Raw genomic sequence first — 21,767 nt, 5'->3', positions numbered from 1 at the left:
GCCTCTTTGTAAATTGGAAAAATTAAGGCAATTCTTTATTTCAAGGTTCACACCCCTGCCTTGGCTTCTCCTTCCTTCCACTTCTTCCTTACTGTCTCTGTCCTTCTATTCACTGCTGACAAAGATAGAACAAAAAAAGTGCCAACCCCGTTCTCTCTAAGCTTGAACTCTGTGTGCAGGCGGAATATAGAGTTTAGCTTTTATTTTCCATGTGACTTTTTGTTCAATGAGATTTAGAGAAGGTGACTTTTATCCCTTAGGGAAGAAAAAAAGCGAGGATGCTCTTATGCACAGAGCTCAGCAATTGGTTGACTGAGAAAATATAAAGAGGGGGGAGGGGGGGGGGAATTAAATGAAAAGCTATTGCATAGGGACCCATTTACTTAGCAACTGCTATCTTTGTATTTGACTCCTGGACTGCTTACTGGGACGAAAGCAGGCACACGATCTAATGAAATACAAAGATGTATTATGGGATATAAGTCATGGAGCCATGCACCCAGATATTTCAAGGCTTACTCTCTGTGTTTAATTTCCTCTTCAGAGAATGAACGACCCACAGTATTAACCTTCAAGGGGAGAGGGAAGATGCTTTTTTTAAAACACTAAAGAGAGAGAATAATCATCTCTAGATTGCACAGTCACCGGGGAAAGAGCTTTGCTTTGAACTCCGGGTTACATGTCCTGACTAAACGTCCGGTGGCACCATTGTGAGTTCTGTATATCAACGCTGAACTCTTTCCTTTGGCAGAGCTGATCAAAACCCTCTTGTCCACAGTGCCTGATAGAAACACAGCATACATTTCTAATGAGTCCAGTGGGGACACCTTCCTGAGAGGCTGCCTCTGAGTCTGGACTCAGGGTCAGGGTGAGATGGGGCACGGGATGCTTTAAAATTGTGATAAGCCCCTCGGGTCACAGAAGGGTTGATCTGCAAGGCACCTCGAGGTATGGCTCAATATACTACTCCCAAGTGAGTGTCCTGCTCTCCTTCGTTTCCCCTTTTTTTGCTGTCAACACGAGTCAAGCCGCTTTCATTTCATATCTCTCTTGCAGCACGGTTCTTTGAGCTTTCAGTATTATGTGCTTGAGAGGAATTTGACAAACAGAAAACATCCAGGATTCATATTTTTGTGTCTTTGGTTCTGAGAGATAATGTAAGTTAATAAAAACTAATTAAGTATGCAGATTTGTTTCACTTGAGTGAATTACAGTGCACTTTTAACATTTCATTATCCTGACAGGGTTTTAAGTGTCTATTCCTATTTTCTACATAATTGCTTAAGAGTTGTTATACTAACACTCTTGCACTGTTGGAGGAGCCTGTGACATACGTTTTTCATTGTCATATCTACACTGTAGCCTCGCAACTTGAAACCCACAACTCTAGGGTAGTGGTAATGGTCCAACGAGGTCTCTTCAGAGTGTTACAATTGTTATTTAGTTTCTGAAAATCATTGACTGTCTGCTGACCCATCTATTTTTCTCTCGCTTTTTTCACAGGAAATACTTTGTTTCATTGATTTAGTTGGTTTTGCCACGCCAGTCTGGGGAGAGCATAATCAGAAGAGGATGAGAATATAAGACCAGTGTATCCAAAAAAGTTGGTGCAATGATACATGTCAAGCAACTCCATGGGCTTACATTGAGAACAAAAGGGTACATGTTTGAAACTGATAGGAGGTATATTAAAATAAATATTAGCTTTAGCCAACTAGCTGAGACACTGGTATTTATTACCATGTGGATGTAACACTAATCTTACATTCCATTTCTGTATTTGTACTGTCTGTGCATCCTTGCTAAACTGTGTCAGACTAAATCTTTGGATAATACCTTATAGGTATAACTTTATGTTATTATAACTTGCATCAGCTATTTTGGTTTTGTCACACCATAAAGTAATCACTTCAAAACCATAACAAGACCAATGAAAATAGGAACCAAGACTGTGACATGTAATGCTTATGTTTTTTTAAACACGAGGACGATATATAAGGTTTTTATTCTTAAATGTATGTATGCCAATCCCTATAATTCAGCAAGTTATATTTGTCTATTGCTTTAAAACTACTTTTTCTGCTCATTTAAAGTCCTTTGATTCTCTCATTGCCTTTTAGGATCTTTATTTAACCACTCCGCTTTAGATGAATAGTGATGCTACCCAACAAATGTGTAAGCTTTTTCACAATATGGATTTAATATTACTTTATGATATGTATTTACAGTATTGCTGAAGTTATTATTATTTGGCTATTGTTTACAAAATATATTATTGCTATGCTTCCAAGGTTTCAAGTTGAATTAAATGTGGGGTATAGTACAAGTACATTGAAACAGACACAATGTGCTTTACTCAGGATTAAACCTTGACGATGGGTTTCTAGAGCCTTAATGTATGTGATAAAAAAAGAAACACAAGGACAGCATTCCAATCTGACTTTTTGTGGCACCAGTAAATATAACACATTACAAGTCCAACAACTGTCCTATTGCAGAAAGTGAAACTATTTCAACTATACTAAAAAGCATAAGTGTGTCCTTGTATCTGCTGTGAGGAGGCAGCTCAGCTCACTGCACTAACAACAACAGCCACTTTAAATTACAAAGTGGCACGCTCCATGTTAACAGATGCCTCTGATACGTTCTTGTCAAGATTATCCATGCTGCTCTGAGGCTGACTGTGTTTTTGGGGGGGGGTGAGGAGTGAAGTTAACAAATGACACAACAGGCAGAGCCAATCACGGTTCGGGGCCCCTGATACGACACTGCACAGACATGTCCTCCTGCTCCAGGTCTATGATGCATCTCTTTGGCTGTTTTCTGTTAACTCAGCTCTTTCAAGGCCATCCATTCTACCAGGCTGCCTGATGTTGCAGCAAAGTCTTCCAAGTCAGCCCCCCTCCCCCACCCACCCTCACCATCAGTCTAGTGTGGACTGCAGGTACACTGTTTTTTTTTCCTGTGAATCAAAGGGGAAATAGCTGTCTGCTTCAAAATGCCCCCTTTTCAGCATCAGCTGAGGAAAGAGATATGAGCTGCCATTGTACCATGTTCACGATGTTGTCTTGATTGCATGTGAGAAGACCCCCCGCACATGGTTGAGCACATCACAAATGCTGACCGGCCACTTTCCTTTCTACAGTGAGTCCTTTTTTATTGCTCATTCACCAACCTCCGGCAATGAAGATTACACCATGGCAAGATGGTGTGTATCCAAGCCTATACAATGGCTGTCAGGCCACTTTATCATTCTGATGGTTTGGTCAAGAGCAGACTGGTGGACTCTAAATGCTTTCTTTCTGACCAGGCGACCGGTTAGAGATACAAAGACAGAGGTTTCATAGAAAGATATAGTATATTTTTCTGAGAAGAGAACCACTCATTGAAGGCACTGTGAGGTATGGATGTTTTGCCGTATCAACATCATCCATCATCGACTCTCTTTTTTTTTGTACTGCTATGTTCAGTAGCTGTTGCTTCCTGTGTAAGAACTTCAGTGCACAGATCTTTTTTATTTCAAGTCCTTAAATATAGGCACACAGAGATTAAAGTTGGTCACCACAGATCACCCTAACTCCCTCTTGACTGAAGTATAGTGTTTTAACTATGATAATCACCTAAGAGACATTCCCCCTGCAGACCTCAGATTACACACTGAATGGCTCATCCTTAACCTTTTATTACATTATGTCTCACTCAGGTCACACTGGGCTATAATCTCAGATGCACTAAAACGAAGTAAACAGCTTTCTTGAGATGCAGAGGAAGCTCTTAAATATAGTTTGAATCCCTGTATTATCATCTATCTATTTGCTTTCCTATTTCATAACCACCTATCTGCAAAACGTATTTTAATATATATATGAATTATGTTACCAAATAAAGTATCTTCAAGACAATACAATTGGTTAACTGAATGTTCCTGAAATGTGTTTATAAACCCAGTCTTTTAGCAAGACTCCATGACTCAACAACATTATTATATGTGTTTATACATAATCAGGGATCACTGGTGTATCAGAAGTCATCCATGTTGGTATTGTATAACATGAAAAGTGAATACAAATACAATTTCATCACAGTGGTGATAACACTAACTTTGGATAAGCACGCATCACTCAGGTGAGTTACCAATAAGTTCAGGTTTATTTGTATCATAATAATAATAGATTATATTTCTATAGCGCTTTTCTTGAACCCAAAGACGCTTTACATTTGGGAGGGAGGGTAGACATACAAAACAAAAACAAAACCAAAAAGAAACAAAGAAACAAAACAAAACAGAAAAGCAGTCAGGAGGAAGTTGGTTGAGAGGGGGGGGGCATATGGATACAGAGTTGAAGAGGTGGGTTTTGAGGCGGGACTGGAACAGGATGAGGGACTCAAGACTCACGGAGGTCTTGTGGGAGGGAGTTCCAGAGCTTCGGGGCTGCCACAGAGAAGGCTCTATCCCCGAAGCTCCGGAGTTTGGCCTTGGGGATGGAAAGCAAACCGGCTGAGGTGGATCTGAGGGACCGGGGTGGTTGGTAGAGGATGAGGAGGTCAGTGAGGTGGGGGGGGGCCAGATGGTGGAGGACTTTGAAAGTGAGGACCAGGAGTTTGTAATGGATGCGGTGTGAAACGGGGAGCCAGTGGAGTTCTTTGAGGACCGGGGTGATGTGATGCCATGATTTGGTGTGGGTGAGGAGTCTGGCGGCTGCGTTCTGGACACGCTGGAGTCTATTGAGGGATGTAGTGCTGATGCCGTAGAGGAGTGAGTTGCAATAGTCAAGGCGGGAGGAGATGAAGGCGTGAATGAGTCGCTCAGCTGCAGGGCGGGTGAGAGAGGGACGGAGTTTGGCAATATTGCGGAGGTGGAAAAATGAGGTTTTTACAACTTGACGGATGTGGGGCTCGAGGGAGAGGGTGGAGTCAAATATAATGCCAAGGTTGCATGCCTGGGTGGAGGGGGAAACAGGGGTGCCATCAATGGTGACTGTCAGGTTTGTGGGGTTCCACAGGGCTCAGTGTTAGGCCCCCTGTTGTTCTCCCTGTATTTGCTCCCTCTTGGGTCCATTCTTAGGAAGCACGGTATCGCTTTCCATTGCTATGCAGACGATTGCCAAATATATATGTCACTTAAAAAGAATGACTCATATTCAATTAATCCACTGTTAAACTGCCTTGAAGACATTCAATCCTGGATGTCATGCAACTTGTTTAAATTAAATGATGACAAAACCGAAGTGATGGTTTTTGGTGCCCCTCGGACCACTCCTATAGACCTAGGATCCCTGGGCCACTCCAACAGGCCTACCATCACAAATCTTGGGATAAAGATGGACCCTGAACTCAAGCTTGACAGCCAGATCAAGGCAGTTGTTAAAAACAGCTTCTTCCACCTCAGGCAGCTAGCCAAAATAAAGCCTTTTTTAAATAGTGACCTCTTTGAAACGGTAATCCATGCCTTCGTCACCTCCCGTTTGGATTATTGTAATGCGCTATATATGGGGATAAGTGCATCCTCTCTTGCTCGCCTGCAGATGGTGCAAAATGCAGCAGCACGGCTACTAACTGGCACACGCAAATACGAGCACATTTCCCCCATTTTTTTCTTCGCTCCACTGGCTGCCCGTTCATTTGAGGATTCATTTTAAAACTATTTTATTTACTTTTAAAGCCCTCAATGGCCTGGCCCCGCCCTACCTCTCTGAGCTGTTACACAGCTACAGGCCCACTCGCACTCTCAGGTCAGCTGATCAGTTGCTCCTGAGGGTGCCAAAAACAAAGTCTAAGCGCAGAGGGGACCGTGCTTTCTCTGCTGCCGCCCCTAAACTGTGGAACGACCTGCCTTTGCTCATCAGACAGGCTCCCACACTGTCTGCTTTTAAATCCCGTCTTAAAACCCACCTCTTCTCCTTAGCATTCAGAAACAAGTAGATTGTTGCTTTTATTTGCTTTCAGTGGTCTATTGTTTTTATTATATGGCTGTTATTTATTTTTTAATTATTACGTTTATTCTGGTTTGTTTTGTGTTTGCATCTTGCATTTTAAATGTATTTATATTATGGTGTGTGAGCTTATCTCTCTGTACAGCACTTTGGTTTGTAGGTTTTAAAGTGCTATATAAATAAAGTTGGATTGGATAGGTTGGGGGTTTTGCTGAGGGTGGATTTGGAGACGATGAGGAGGAGTTCAGTTTTAATGCTGTTGAGTTTGAGGAAGTTGTGTTGCATCCAGGATTTTATTGCAGTCAGACAGGATTCGATGTGGGTGAGGGGGGGGTTGTGGGGGGATTTGGTGCTGAGGTAAATCTGTGTGTCATCAGCGTAACAGTGAAAGTCCAGGTTCTATTGGCGGATAATCTGACCAAGGGGGAGGATGTAGATCAGTGGTTCCCAACCTTTTTTGAGTACTGTACCCCCAAAGCATTTCAAGCCAACCTAAAGTACCCCCTACTACGCAATCAATCGTGGTGATCCCCAGGATATACTTAATAGTCTATCTATTGTGGCAGACTGTACAGATGACACTTTGTAATCAGATGTAGCATATGTATATGTGTGTCTGTGATTTTATACTGAATGTAAAGTAACTGGAAATACCTGTGTGTGTGTGTGTGTGTGTGTGTGTGTGTGTGTGTGTGTGTGTGTGTGTGTGTGTGTGTGTGTGTGTGTGTGTGTGTGTGTGTGTGTGTGTGTGTGTGTGTGTGTGTGTGTGTGTGTGTGTGTGTGCGTGTGTGTGTGTGTGTGTGTGTGTGTGTGTGTGTGTGTGTGTGTGACCCAATGCGACAATTAAAGTGACACTTAAATCATATTCAATCATAACATAGCCATTGTTTAAAGACTTTTTTTTAAAAAGTAAGGTATCTCACCAATTAATGTGACACTTGAGCCTGTTTCTCCCTCATCAGTTTTGTGAGTCTGGGGGAGATTGTTGCAACAGCTGTGACCAGGTTATTCTCCAAGTTGAGTCTGTTCCTGTGTTTAGTCTTGATGTGGGTCATGGCGGAGAATGTCACCTCACACAGGTATGTGGACCCAAAAGGCAACAGTTCATTCAGGGCATGTTTCCCCAATCCAGGATACTCCTTCTCCACACCACACCAGAACTGGGTCAGTGGTGTGCTTGAGTACCTCATCTTCAGGCTCCTATCTGAGGACACATCTATGAGGTCTTCTTGCAGTCTGGCGGGAATGCTGCTGTTAATGCACGTCACAAATGGATTATGCACCCAGTCCAGTGTGGATGACTTGTTGTCAATATCAGGGAAGTATGAGTTGAACTCATTCTTGAGCTTGGACAAATGTGTGTGTACTATTTTCACAATTGGAGCTCTGTCACATTCACCAGTAGCAATGTATGCGTTCAGCTGCAGGAAACAACTTGTATCCCCTTTTTCACATTTGCTCTGCCAGAGCTTGATCTTCTCCATGAATCCACACACTTTGTCATACAAGCTAAGAACATTTGTGTCTTTACCTTGAAGAGAGAGATTCAGCTGGTTGAGTTTACTGAAAATATCAGAGAGGTATCCCAGCCGAGCTACCCAGTCAGCGTCGTCGAACATAGCCACAAGTGGGTGTGTGTGCTCCGACAGAAATGCCCTCACTTCATTGCGTAGCTCGAACAGCCGCTGTAACGTCTTCCCTCGGGATAACCAGCGGACGTCAGTGTGAAGCAGGAGCTGTTTATGTTCTGACCCACCGTCTTCACAAAGTGACTGAAACAGTCTATGATTCAAAGGCCTGGACTGTATGAAGTTGATCCCTTTTACGGCATCATTCAAAACATCGTTCAACTCTGGACTCATTCTCTTGCTAGCTAATGCTTCTCGGTGAATCATGCAGTGCGTCCATGTAACATCAGGGTTTACCTTTTTTATGTGGGCCATTAATCCATTTACTCTGCCGGTCATCGCCGCAGCGCCGTCTGTGCACACATGAGAGCAGGATTTCCAATCCAGCTTGTGTTGAGAGAAAAAATTGTCAATAACGTTAAAAACGTCCTGTCCGGTAGTTCTCCCCGTGAGTTTCTTGCAAAACAGAATGTGCTCGTTCATCTCCAAAGTGTCTTTGTAACGCACAAACGCAATCAGTTGTGCTTCCCCACTGACATCCGTTGATTTGTCCAACTGCAAAGCGAACGTACCAGACGCTTTACATTTTTCGGCGTCGATCCGATGCCGGCGTCGATCCGATGGCACACAGTATTATTTGACAACGGCACTTTCTTCAGGACATCAGCTGCTTTCTTATCGAGCATAGTTTCTGTGAGAATTATAGCAGCAGGCAAGATTAGCTCTTCGGCTATGGTAAATGGCTTTTTCGATTTAGCAACGAGTAGCGATACGGCATAAAATGCCTCCAAGGCCTTGGTTGAGACCGATGTCGCTTTCTTTAGTTTTTCTTGGCTTCCCTTAAATTCAGCCAGCTTTTGGTGGGAAAACTCTGCAGGCTTACCCACACAGGCGGGATGTCTAGTACTAAGGTGCCGATGTAAATTGGATGGTTTCATGCTATTATTAGAAAGCACGTCGCCACAGATGAAACACATTGGCTGCGGTGGCTCTGTAGTTGTGACCGTAAACCCGGAGAGCACATAATGTTCACCAAACTGACGATTCTTCACCTTCTCTGTTTTCATTTTCTTGAGAACGGGTTCTCCTGATTCAGCAGTATCACCTGTGCTGTTGTTTCTGGATGAACCAGCTCGACTCAGCCATTGATCCATAATGATTATGTTAACAGACATTTTGATCTCAATAAACACCAGCGCATTCACTTGATAGGATGTTGATATTTTGCTAGCTAGCAAGAAAACCAGCGCGCCACTACAATGATGATGATGATGATGTAACACCTGACAGTCCGGCGGGAAGCTGAACGCCGCGCCAATAATAATATTTGCCCCTTGCGGGATTAATAAAGTTGTTGATTGATTGATTGATATATAGCCAGCAAATGATTAATTAATTTGAATGCCCCCAATTTTGGTTACATTATTACAGATTATGCATTATTCATTATTTGGGTATTATTTTTTTAACTTTTCAAAATATTTGCACGTACCCCCTGGGGACCACCCACGTACCACTAGGGGTACGCGTACCCCCGGTTGGGAAACACTGATGTAGATGATGAAGAGGAGGGGGCCAAGTACTGAACCTTGAGGAACACCTTGGGTGACTGAAGCTGTGGCAGAGGAGTGGTTGTTGAGGGAGATGAAGTAGGATCTGTCGGAGAGGTATAGGACTGGAGCCACCTGAGTGCAGTACCTTCGATACCGATATCCTGGAGTCGGGTAAGCAGGATGGTGTGGCTCACGGTATCGACGGCTGCACTCGGGTCGAGGAAGATGAGGATGTTGAGGGAACCGGTGTCAGCAGAGGTGAGGAGGTCATTGAGGACTTTGATGAGTGCCGTTTCTGTGCTGTGGTGGGGACGAAAACCAGACTGAAGGGGTTCAAAGAGCTGGCTGGTTTGGAGATGGCGGTGGAGTTGTTTGGAGATGATCCGTTCTATTGTTTTTGAGAGAAAGGGGAGGTTGGAGATGGGGCGGTAATTACTGAGGGAGGAGGGATCCAGACCGGGTTTCTTGAGGATGGGAGTGACAGCAGCAGTTTTGAAGGCAGAGGGAACAGTTCCTTGGGACAGGGAGGAGTTGAAAAGGTTGACAAGGTAGGGGCAGAGGACGGGGAGGCAGGACTTCAGTAGAGGGGTGGGTAGAGGGTCAAGCGAGCAGGTTGTGGGTATGGAGGAGCTTATCAGTTTGAGTATTTCAGAGGGGGTAACCAGAGTGAACTGGGAGAAGCGGCCGTGGGGAGGAGGGCTCGGGAGGTCCAGGGAGATGGGGGGAGAACTTGTGGCAGTGGATGTTGGGAGAGATGTATGTGTGTCAGATGCAGTGGATAGGGAGAGATTACTGGCAGTGATTTTGTCAGAGAAAAACTGGCGGAATGAACTCCATAAAGTGGAAGTGGAGGAAGGGAGGGTGTCAGCACAGGGTTTGAGGAGCTTGTTGACGTTGGAGAAGAGGGTCCTGGGGTTATGGGAGGGGTCGGTAAAGATGGTGGAGAGGTAAGTAGTTTTTGCGGCAGTGAGGGCGTCTCTGTATAGTGAGATGGAGTTTGTAGGATTCATGGTGAACTGTGAGGGATGATTTCATGGTTAGGCGTTCAAGCTGGCGGCCAGTTTGATTCAGCTTACGGAGTGCAGGGGTGAACCAGGGTGAGGAGGTTTTAAAAGTTAATTTTTTCCTTTTGAGGGGGGCCAGGCTGTTGAGGGAGACGAGTAGGGTGGAATTAAGGTGGTTGAGTTGTTCATCGGGTGAGCTGAGGTTCGAGTCCAGGGGGAGAGAAGAGGATATAGCAGGTCGGAGAGGTGCTGGGGATCGACAGAGCATAAATTACGGAAGGTGATGTTCCTGGATGGGGGGGGGGGGGGTGGCGGACAGGGGAGGCGATGGTGAACTGTATGAGTTTGTGGTCAGAGAGGGGAAAGGGGCAGGGGTGGAGGTTGAGTACTGGGAGGTTGGTGGAGCAGACAAGGTCAAGGATGTGTCCTTTATCATGGGTGCTGAAGGTGACATATTGGGTAAATGAGAAATTGTCCAGAAGGGAGGAGAATTCAGAAGCAAGTTTGCAGGTGGGGGAGTCCATGTGTGTTGAGGTCACCGAGGAGTAACAGACGTGGGGAGAGGGATGAAGCAATGGTGAGGAGTTAAGTGAGATCAGAGAGGAAGGAGGGGTGTGGTTGGGGGGGAGGGTGGGAGGCGGTAAATGAGGATAACTGTCAGTGAGGGAGGGGCTTAGAAGGCGAGGAATTTGAAGGATGTTACTGAGGGGAGGATGAGTACATGTAGTTCAGATGTTCTGGTTGTCGATGACAGCCAGCCCACCACCACAGGGTGAGGGGCGGGGTTTAGTGATGTAATTAAAACCAGGGGGGTATGTTTGATTGAGGGAGAAGAAGTCATTGGGTTGTTGCCAGGTTTCAGTGAACAGAAGGAAGTCGATGGATTTGTCCAGAATTATTTTGTGGAGGATGTGGGCTTTATTGTTAAGTGACCGGATATTGAGGAGGGCAAAATTGGTCAAGTGGGGGGTTGGAGGGGTGGTGGCAGGCTGGAGAGGTATGAGGTTGGCCAAGTTAGCAGCGCGGGGGCGGGCACGAGAGGGGGGGCAGTGGAGCAGAGGAGGGGGGCTTGATGGTGGGGAGAAATGGCTTGTTATATGTGTTGGGAGGCGGAGGGGAGTGGGATCTGCTCCAGGTATTTCATGTAGCTGGGAGTGTAGGTGAGCGGGGGAGTGAGGAGCAGTAGGAGTTGCGTTCTGATGGCGCGTCAGGTGTGCGACAGTGCGTTGGGTAGAGCAGATGGATGCTATGGATTGTCCGTGCTGAAAGTAAACAAAACTGCAGCGGGTGCTTCGGTGAATGTAGCAGGGTCGACGAAGGAGTCCAAGATGTCTGATGACTGAGATGGAAGACGGGGTGGAGGAGTTGGTGAATGACAGAAGCTGTGAGATGGAGTATTTCAGCATGATGACAGGCGGGAATGCTGGGAGCAGTGTGTTAGCAGCGATAGCGGCTAGCGGGCTAGGTGCACAGAGGTGGAGGATTGTTGTGGAGACGAGGAAGATCCACGACATGACAGGAGGATGTGAACAGCGGGACGGGACAGATGTACCCCAGAGATGAAGGCAGGAGGCAAAGAGAGTCCACGGTTGTTGCGTGGGACGGAGACAGACAAGTAGGCGATGTAGCAGATAGAAATAGCCACCCGGCACTTTGATGGCTGAGTGAGGGCAGCCGGCAACGGAGGCAGAAGTCTAAAATAAGTTAAAATTAAAAACAATGTGTAGTGCAGTAAAGATGTGCAATGCAGGGCAGTAGTCCAATTCGAAAGTTTTGCGAGAACGAATTTCAGTTACTTATAAGATCAAAGAGCAGCAGGAAAACAAGGTGCCGGGGGAAGCGTGCGTGGCAAAGTCTTAGGGGGGAGCACAGTGTAATTTCAATGATTTCGCAAGTGGAGATCAGAGACTTGTAAGGATATTTAAATGTATACAAGTTCAAGGAAGTTCCCAAATTCGTTTGATATTCTGATTAGTTTTACTGTCATTGTAAGTAGAACCTTGCTCCCTCTATTATTGTCAAGGGTCTTCAGCCCCAAAAATGGTTTTGTTAATGGTTCATCATCTGCACCCTTAAACTGACAATTACATATTAATGTAACCCACATAAAAGTTACTAAATATTAGTTTTCTTCTTTGACTGTACAGACACAGACATATCTTTCCTGTGTCATATCCCTCGACAACATTATCTAATTTGAAATAATCACATTTAAATTATGGAGGGAGGATGCTCTCAAAATGCAGTTTCATTGTTATTTTATTATGAATCCTCCCCACAATGAAATGCAGAAAACAGTAGATGCTTCATAATGAATTATGCCGGTCATTATGCAGGGAGCTATTTATCTGGTTCATTCATCAAAGCTGTTGAAAGGAGAACAAAATATGCTAAAACAAAGCAATGAAGACAATACATAACGTCTGGTTGTAGTAAAAGGCGCAAATTATGACTTTGTGCAAAAAACCATGTGCAGCATCCAATTGTACAGCTGAATCATTGGGACTTTCATGAAAATGAAGGCCATGTCTTTTCATCTCAGCCTCCAGATGGGAGGATCAGGTTGAAAGGAAAATAAACTTTTGCAGATGTATTAAAACCAGGCATGCTTAATAAAATGCATAATGTGTCAGTAAATCAAAAGCTTTCTGCCTCTAGCTGTTTTATATTTTCAAATATTCTTAGTTACAAGAATGCTTTGTTTTTACTATCCAAATATAACAACCGTTTTATATCTGTGCAGTCATGACTTTTATTGACAATGTACAATTTTCTTTTTTATATATATACTTTTTTTTCTTGGGGCTGCGAAAACAATGGTTTTCACCATTGAACAGTATGCTTAAAATTGTGTTGATTATCATCACTTAGGCTGTGCATTACTACAAAGCTAGCAAATACAAATGTCTTAATCTGAGTCAGGAAATAATGCATACGAAAGGAGGTGGAATTGCTATTTTGTTTAATGATTCCATTCAATGCAGGAAGATATCTTATGGGAACGTTGCTTCTTTTGAATATGTGGCCCTTCAGCTGAAATGCTCCTCTCGAGCTCTGTTCCTAAATATCTATAGACCACCCAAATACTGTGCAAGCTTTTTTGATGACTTTACTGAACTGGTGTCTATAGTGTGTATTGACTTTGACCGTCTAGTCAGTGTTGGTGATTTTAACATCCATATTGACAACCCCCAGGACAGAGGGGCTAAAGAACTGTTTTGTGTTCTTGATAACTAACTATGGACTGACTCAGCCAGCCTGTCCTCCTACAAAAAACGACCATATAGGCCGATTACTCTTATTACGACCCAGAGACACGTTTTAAAGTGTATGTTGTTTCTTACACGACCACTAGAGGTGCTCTAGTGGTCGTGTAAGAAACAACATGCTCCCGGCCCGTTCATTGCAAACGCTCCGGAGGGACGTTTATTCACAAATAACCCTCTCTGGAAAATCCTAAATTGTGGAATAGTTTGGCCATTAAAATGCTTTTCGATTTCTGGCGAGAAGTGTATTGTACTCTTAGAATCCACGTCCAGTCGATGTGTAGGATCTATAGTTTGATAGATATATTACGAAGATGATTTGAGGTCTCGCCAGGATAACGTGTGCAGCTTCCATGTAAAGTTAGCGTGGGTGAAAACAGTTTTTCCGGTCTCGAAGTTTTCATAATAAAACCGGATATATTCCCCTAACTGTCAAATGATTACACAGTGATATCTGCATTACTCATCCACTAAAAAACATCAGTTTATCCTTGTTAATTACACAATATTGATTGGTTTAAATTGTGTACAATGATTTTGTGTTTTTAACCTTCGATTCAGAGAAACAAATAGTTTTTTCGAAGTTAAGACACTACAGTTTCCGAAGACACTACACTACCCAGAATCCCCAGCTATCGTTTGGGACTACAACATCCGCCTTGCTTTACAAACCCTGTGATTAGTCATCAAGCCCTGTAATTGGATGTTGGAGTGGCAGTGCGACAAGGTTACGCTGAGCGTCAAACAGCTCTATGAAATGGAATGGAACCACGGCAGACTTTCCAAAACTGAAATTGTCCAGTCCCCAGTTCCAGCCCCCCACAGAACTACACATGCTGGCTATTGTGTGTTTCGCAACATGTTCTATGGCACGTCTCTTTATAAGACGTTTTCGTATTTCCCACAAAGAAGTTGCCAGTATTAAACTGTGTACAGTTTAGGGGATACGAAACACAGTGGTGTTATCAAATTTAAAACATATAATTAATAAATGGGTGAATTAATATACCCACATGACACCTAAGGTCAGAAGAGCTTTATTTAACAGCTGGTCTTCTGTCTGCCCCTCCTGTTGTTCATTGATAAGCCTGAAACATGCACTTGTCAAGGTTCAGAGGCACATTTTGCAAATATGGCAGTAGCCATCGATCATCTTAAGATAAGATAAGATATACTTTATTGATCCCAAGTTGGGAAATGTAAAATACATTTATTTTAGTTACTTTGCAGATTCTGATTAATGATGTGAAATATAAACAACCCTTAAATCAGACTTTAGTTACACCTGAGTCAAATTCAGGGAAGGTGATTGTCATGTGCCAAAATAAACTATGCAATATATTGGACGTTAAGTACTTTGTCAGACTTCATATTTATATTTAATATTTTAATCCTGTTAATATCTTTGGACGTCCTGCACTAAACTGTTTTATTGTAGAGATCACTACAGTATCTTCTTGATATTTTCTATTCTATATTTCTATCATGCCTTCTACTTTCCCCCAATTTTGTTTGTAGGATACTCTTAATATTTAAATGTTTTCATCAAATAAAATGTATTCAACAACATAATTCAATAACGTGCTTTAACCACTAGGTGGTGTGGGTTAAAAAAACAGTGGTGTAGTTAATAAAACATAATAATATCAAACATAATATGACTATTAACTTTATTGTGAAATTAAAACAGAACGGTAAAGGAAAATACAGTTCTCATTCATAACACTCCGTTCGATGTCTCACTATGGGATGCGCCTCAACGCGTATGCAAACAGAAGCATCAATCTCATTACGCCAATCCTGACTGGCTGGTGATCTTGACGTCTACGTCCACCCACCCTTTAAGTAGCTTGCGCTACGTCGCAGCGTCATTCAAACACCTCTTCTCGCTTCAGAGCACATCTCGAATATCAGTAACCGGGCTAGCTTAACGGTCCACAGACTGAACCCAAGCTAACATTCGGTCGACGGGCGCTTGCCGGTTACTTTTTTGCTTTGCAGAATAATTGAACAAATATTAACACACCAGTTAATATTGTAATCTGCCCTGCCGTTTTTTCTTTCGGAATAACGGTAAGGTCTGATTTTTTCTTCAAACAGTAACATACCTGTTGCTAGTTTATCCCTCCACGCCGACACCACGGTGAGCGAGGATGGACCCTTCTCTCCCTCACACCAGAGGAATCGGAGGCTCGGCTCGGAGGCTCGGCTCGGAGGCTGCGGGTTTAAGATCTCGAGCACGGACTCACACCAGGTCTGCTCGTCCTGCCTTGGGCTGGAACACGCCCAGGAAGTTATCGATACCCCCGGTTCGTGCGGGCATTGTGCCCGCTTCACCATCAAGAGCCTCCGCCGACAGCTAGCGCGCCAAGCTAGCCTGTCGGGACAGGACCCCTTCATGTCCGTTGATTCGCCGGCCGGCAATCGTGACATGGTGGCGACCGCCGCGGAGATTGAGCCCGGCGCTGTGTCAGGCTGGGGCTCAACAACGGCGGTAGCCGCGCAATCGGAGCCCCGCGCTGTGTCAAGCTGGGGCTCCCAGCTGGACCTCACCGTGATTCCACCCGCGGAGGATGTCCTACAGCTGGATTATATGGAGGAGGATGAAGAGGACGCCTCTGAGTTCCTCTTATCCGACTCGGATGAGCACGAAGATGACATATTCGTTTCATCTGCCCAGGCTGCCATCCTGGTGGTACGACTGGGACGCTTACACATGAGGGAATTTCAGCGCTGGGTGGCTGCCCTCAGACTGGACCCTGTGCATCATGGCGCGCGGAGAGTGATGGTCACTATGAAACAGAGGTGTGGACTCGAGTCACATGACTTGGACTCGAGTCAGACTCGAGTCACCAATTTGATGACTTGAGACTCAACTAGACAAAATCACAAAACACTTGCGACTCGACTTGGACTTGAACACCAATTACTCGGGACTTGACTTGGACTTGAGCCTTCTGACTTAAGGTGACTTGATCATTTAATTCAGAGGTCTCAAACACGCCGATCGCAAGCTGCCGCTAGAAGAGAAGACTCCCGTCGGGGAGAGCAGAATCTTCAGCCGCTCCTACTCTTGCTGAGAATCCTTGCAGGCAGGGGCGTGACTTTATTTAGCTGGGCCACCATGCGGCCAATCATATGCAAGGACACACTAGGATCATACCATTGTGTGAAAGAAGGGTGGGGGGCACAGCAGGTGTAGTGGTACAGGCCAGCTGTACAGAGGGATGGGGAGACAGATTTAAATGCAAGTGCGTCGGAAAAAGTCAAGAAATTAGCGAAAACCGAAAAAATAAGCAGCATCTGGCTGCATTTCAATGATATTGGAGAAAGCAAAGCTGAGTGCAGGATTTGTAAAATTAAAATAACATTTTTTGGTTACCTTTATTTTGGTAACCAGGATTTACTGTCAGAGGTGGGAGAAGTTAAGATATTGTACTTGAGTAAAAGTACCAGAGTGTAGGAATACTCGGTTACAATAAAAAGTCCTGCATTCAAAATGTTACAAGTAAAAATACAAAAGTATCAAAATATAGTTAAAGTACCACCTGCAGAGCAGGGGACGGATCTACGGGGGGCAAGGGGGGGCAGCTGCCCCCCCCACTGTAGAACCTTTCCCCCCCAGCTGCCCCCCTATTTTTTGTTTCCCTAAAACTGTACTAAAACAAACCTACACTATTTCCACAAGATTCTCAAGCAACGAAACAAGCTTTACATTAGTTCAAAGTGAATCATTTTAAATATAATTTTAGGCCCGTTAAAAACGCAGCTACGGCCCTGCATTAAACTGTGGAGCGGCGTTCACACAGACCGCGGCTCACAGAGCTGCAAAAAGGGAGCGAGCTGTCCCAGCACCTATGGATCAGCTTCCCCTGGGAGCATTTCCCCTTCCACTAGTTTTGTTTTTACTAAGGACGAGAGCTTGAAACTAAATATTAATAAAACGCTGCCGTTTGAATCGATAGCGTTTATCAGACGGGCGCTGTTTGGGGCGTTACGTTACAAAATACTACGCAGACAGCGTTAGCTGGGAGATCGATCACTTTGCTAAACTATGCGGTAGCCTACTATTAAATCCACGTAAACTACACATCACAGCAATGAGGCCAGATCAATGAAACCAGGATACATCCTTTACCGTAAAAACTGGATCTAAACACAGCTGCCTGTGTGCGTTTGATAAATACTTTCTGATGATATGCTACTTATTAGCTAGGCTACATGGCCCTAACGTGTAAAGTTATACAAGCATTTGTACCAGTGCTTTTCACAAGTAGACTATTGCAGGCCAGAGTATAGGAATGATTCAATAACAACAAAAAGACATATCTGAGAAGAGATCAGGACGAACAGAAAGAGGAAAAGGAAAAGAGAGTTCACTGAAGAGACCAGGAGGGTCAGAGCAGGAGGAAGAGGAGGAGATGAAGAGACCAGGAGGGTCAGAGCAGGAGGAAGAGGAGGAGATGAAGATATTAGTGAAGAAGAAGAAATATATGTGAGGAATAAAGATGAAGTATCAGAAAGAGGGACAGAGGCAGGGATCAGGAGGCAGATGAAACTCCAGCTGGACCACATGGTATGTTCTTATTCTCCTTACATATTACATTACAGCAGCTCAATCTAGCAGCTCTTAGTATTGACAATTATTGATTGAAATGTGTTGCTGCACAGGTCACCTTTAGCTCTCTGAAGAGATGGGTCATGTCATTTGTGTACTTAAGTATAACTAAGAGTAGTGATACAAATGCCACTTCAATCTCATTAGTATGCAGAAAAAGTGACAGGTCGCCCCGCCCCTTTTCGACCGGAAGTCCCGCCTTATTTGACCGGAAGTCCCGCCTTTTTATTTTATTTTGAAACCGGAAGTCCCGCCTCGTTCGACCGGAAGTCCCGCCTCGTTCGACCGGATGTCCCGCCCCCGCTTCCGGCGGATGTCCCGCCCCCGCTTCCGGTTTTCAAAATAAAATAAAAAATAAATTAAAATTAAAAAAATGAGAAAAATAAAATGCCGTTGTTTTCAATCAATTAATATGCCTAGGATATATGTCCCGCCTCCTTACCACTTCCTGTGTGGTTAATCCTGTATACAGTATCGAATGTAACTTACAAATACTTGCAAATAACATGAAATTAATCCCAAAAGTAAGGCATCTTAAAAACATATATTTAAACCTCTCTGTTTTTGCAAACAGGACATGACAGGACATGAGGGGAGAGAACATATGGTGGAGGAGGGGGAACACACACACACACACACACACACACACACACACACACACACACACACACTTTCCCCCGCCCCTCACCCTCTCCCTCTGTCTAAATAAAAGACAGTCAGAGAAAGAGAAAGTCACTCTTAAATATTTTTCAAGTCGAGAGAAAATGGCCAAGAGACGTCTTGATATGAATTTAATCAGCGAGACACCGGTGACAACTTACAGCCATCCGTTGGGTGCTCCAAATCAAAGTAAAGCATATAAAAAACAGATATTTTAAAAAGTCAGCCTTTTTGCTAGAGGATAAGGGAGGGGGAAAACCCCAAACCCCCTATGGAGAAGTCATAAACCCCCTATGGAGACAAACATGTTGTAAACAGAGGGAGGTAGGTAGGTAATATACTTAAATATATATATATAGAAAGTCAGAGAATATTTATCAGAGGATAAACCATATACATTTGTACAAGTCGACACTGGTGCATTTTGTAAGAAAACAGAGTTTTCGTACTCAGACCGCTGCAACAATTTCAAGCAGATCTCTGTGATATGCAGTCGCTGTCCGAATATAATGATGGTTTTAATTATTTATTAACAGTCGTAAATGTATATAGAAAAACCTGTGCTCAAACATTAAAGAAAAAGAAGGGTAAGGTTACCAAAAAGCTTTTGATATAGTTTTAACACACAGCGAGATCCCTAAAAAGTCACTAACAGCTGCGGGGAAAGAATTCTTTTAAATAAAGTTTTTCAAAACTTGTTGAAGAAAAGAGGTATTGCATATTATACAACAGCCATTGACATATAGGCATGTAGGGTAGAAAGATTTAACCGTACGCTGAAAACTAAAATGTGGAGGTATTTTACAGCTAAAAAGACTCATAGATAGCGTTTTTTATGTATGACAACTTTACAACTGGTAGAAAGTTAAGTACTTTTTCTGAGCAGATTTTCTTTAAGACTGTGACTCTTAACACACCAACCCCCCGAGAGCCAGACATACTCATCCCCTTTTCAACGTATTTTGTCTTTCTCGCTTTTTTTTTCCATTATATTTTTGAAAAAACTACATAGTGATTGCTAGCAAAAATACAACATGCAACTAATACATTATACAATATTACGACTTTTGGCGATATTTTCAACACAATATACTTGTACCCTTTTTTTTTTTTTTTTGTAGGACTTCAAGATATGTTGCATGTCATGCATAAACACGGTGTCATCTTTCTTGAAACTGACGTGCTGTCCGTTTTACAAACAAGTTATGTTTATGCTTCTTCATCCTCTGAATGTTCCTCCCCGTCCCTCTTCACAATAACAATCAAGGTGGATCTGTGAAATGAAACACCTCTTCCCAAAGCGTGACTACCCTATTGAGGGCATGCAGTAGGGGCAGTAGGGCAGTAGGGTCTAAATCGATGGGCCAGATATACTAACATGCAGAACGTACGGTATGTTTGAAAAAGACTAACCATTTATCCAGTTCAAGCTGTCTTTAAGATGTGACATCGCGCTCTGACTATTTCCCGTAAAATCGTGACAAACTATTACTTGTTCTTACATTTGACCTCTTGCTGCTTGGTTGAAAATGATAGATGAAAAAGAACTTTTTTAAAAAGAGTCAAACCACAAATGTTTTAAGATTGTTACAAAATGTAAAAAATAAAAAAGGTCTGGAGACAAAATTAATTCAGGTGACTCTGGCTTTATTAGGACAACAAACATATAATTTCTGACGTACTATACTTTTTTTTTTTGACTTTTTTCTGTAGAATCTTGACAAAACTATTACTTGTTCTTAAATGATGACCTATTGCTGGAGATGAGATGAAAAAGCTAAAACGCTTAAAGAACTTTTTTCTAAAAACTCTCAATTCTACACTGACTCCCCCCACTCAACGCAATAAGTCCCAACCCACTCAGCAAATCATCTAAAACGAAGGACCCCACCAAGACGACCGTTGAAAACTAGCCATGGATCTGAGAAAAACCAAGTCTGATGTAGCCTACCCTTATTATCACCAGGATAATGGATATGGGCTTAATGACTGGATGGTACAAAGTAGGGGAGAGGATGTTCCCGAAGAAGAGCTCTCCTCTATATGTAATAGTATTGTAAACGAAACATTTAAAGTGGTCCTGGAATCTTCATTTTTCAGAAACATTCTGTAACATTACCGAAGAAATTACACTTACTCTTTTTCTTGTGTTACCAAGATACTTTTAGATACAGTTTGGTGTCTGAAAACTGAAACTGGGTGAATATAAAGTACTTTATAAGGAATTCGGATTCTTTTTAAAGGCAGATTTTGGCTTTTTTCTCTTGCCAAGATACTTTTAGACACACTTTGAGGGATGCAAAACCTTAAAACTAGAAAATGAAGTACAGTCTGATTAGATTTTTTCTTAAAGACTGTTTCTCTAAAAGGTAAGTTTGTGCTTGAAAAAACTATTACTTGTTCTTAAATGATGACCTATTGCTGGAGATGAGATGAAAAAGCTACAACGCTTAAAGAACTTTTTTCTAAAAAACTCTCAACTCTACACTGACTCCCCCCACTCAACGCAATAAGTCCCACTCCACTCAGCAAATCATCTAAAACGAAGGACCCCATCAAGACGACCGTTGAAAACTAGCCATGGATCTGAGAAAAACCAAGTCTGATGTAGCCTACCCTTATTATCACCAGGATAATGGATATGGGCTTAATGACTGGATGGTACAAAGTAGGGGAGAGGATGTTCCCGAAGAAGAGCTCTCCTCTATAACATATCCATGTAAGGTCTTTAGGACAAAAGAGGACCATGATAACATGACATATGAAGAATATCTTTCTTTAAAAGATGGTATTATAGATAACCTTTATAGAAACAGTATATCTCATGCCACTCGCCAAGATCGCAAACGACAATTAGCAGAAAAGAATAGAAAAAGTAAAGAAAAACGAAGAAAAAGAAAAGAAAAAGCAACATGAAAAGGAGAAGAAAAATTAAAGCAAACGCAGAATGCGAATGAAAAGAAAGGGACCATAGGACGGAAAACTAAAAAGACAAAAGAAGGAAGGTGAAAAGAAAAAGAAACAAAGTGAAGACATTTAACTAGAGGATGGTGTTGTAGAGCCATTACCGGATCATAATAATCTTATAGATCATCTCCCGCTAAC

This window comes from Pseudochaenichthys georgianus, chromosome 6 (genome assembly GCF_902827115.2).
Source record: "Pseudochaenichthys georgianus chromosome 6, fPseGeo1.2, whole genome shotgun sequence".
Taxonomy (NCBI): Eukaryota; Metazoa; Chordata; class Actinopteri; order Perciformes; family Channichthyidae; genus Pseudochaenichthys; species Pseudochaenichthys georgianus.
Note: the sequence above shows the minus strand (reverse complement) of the source record.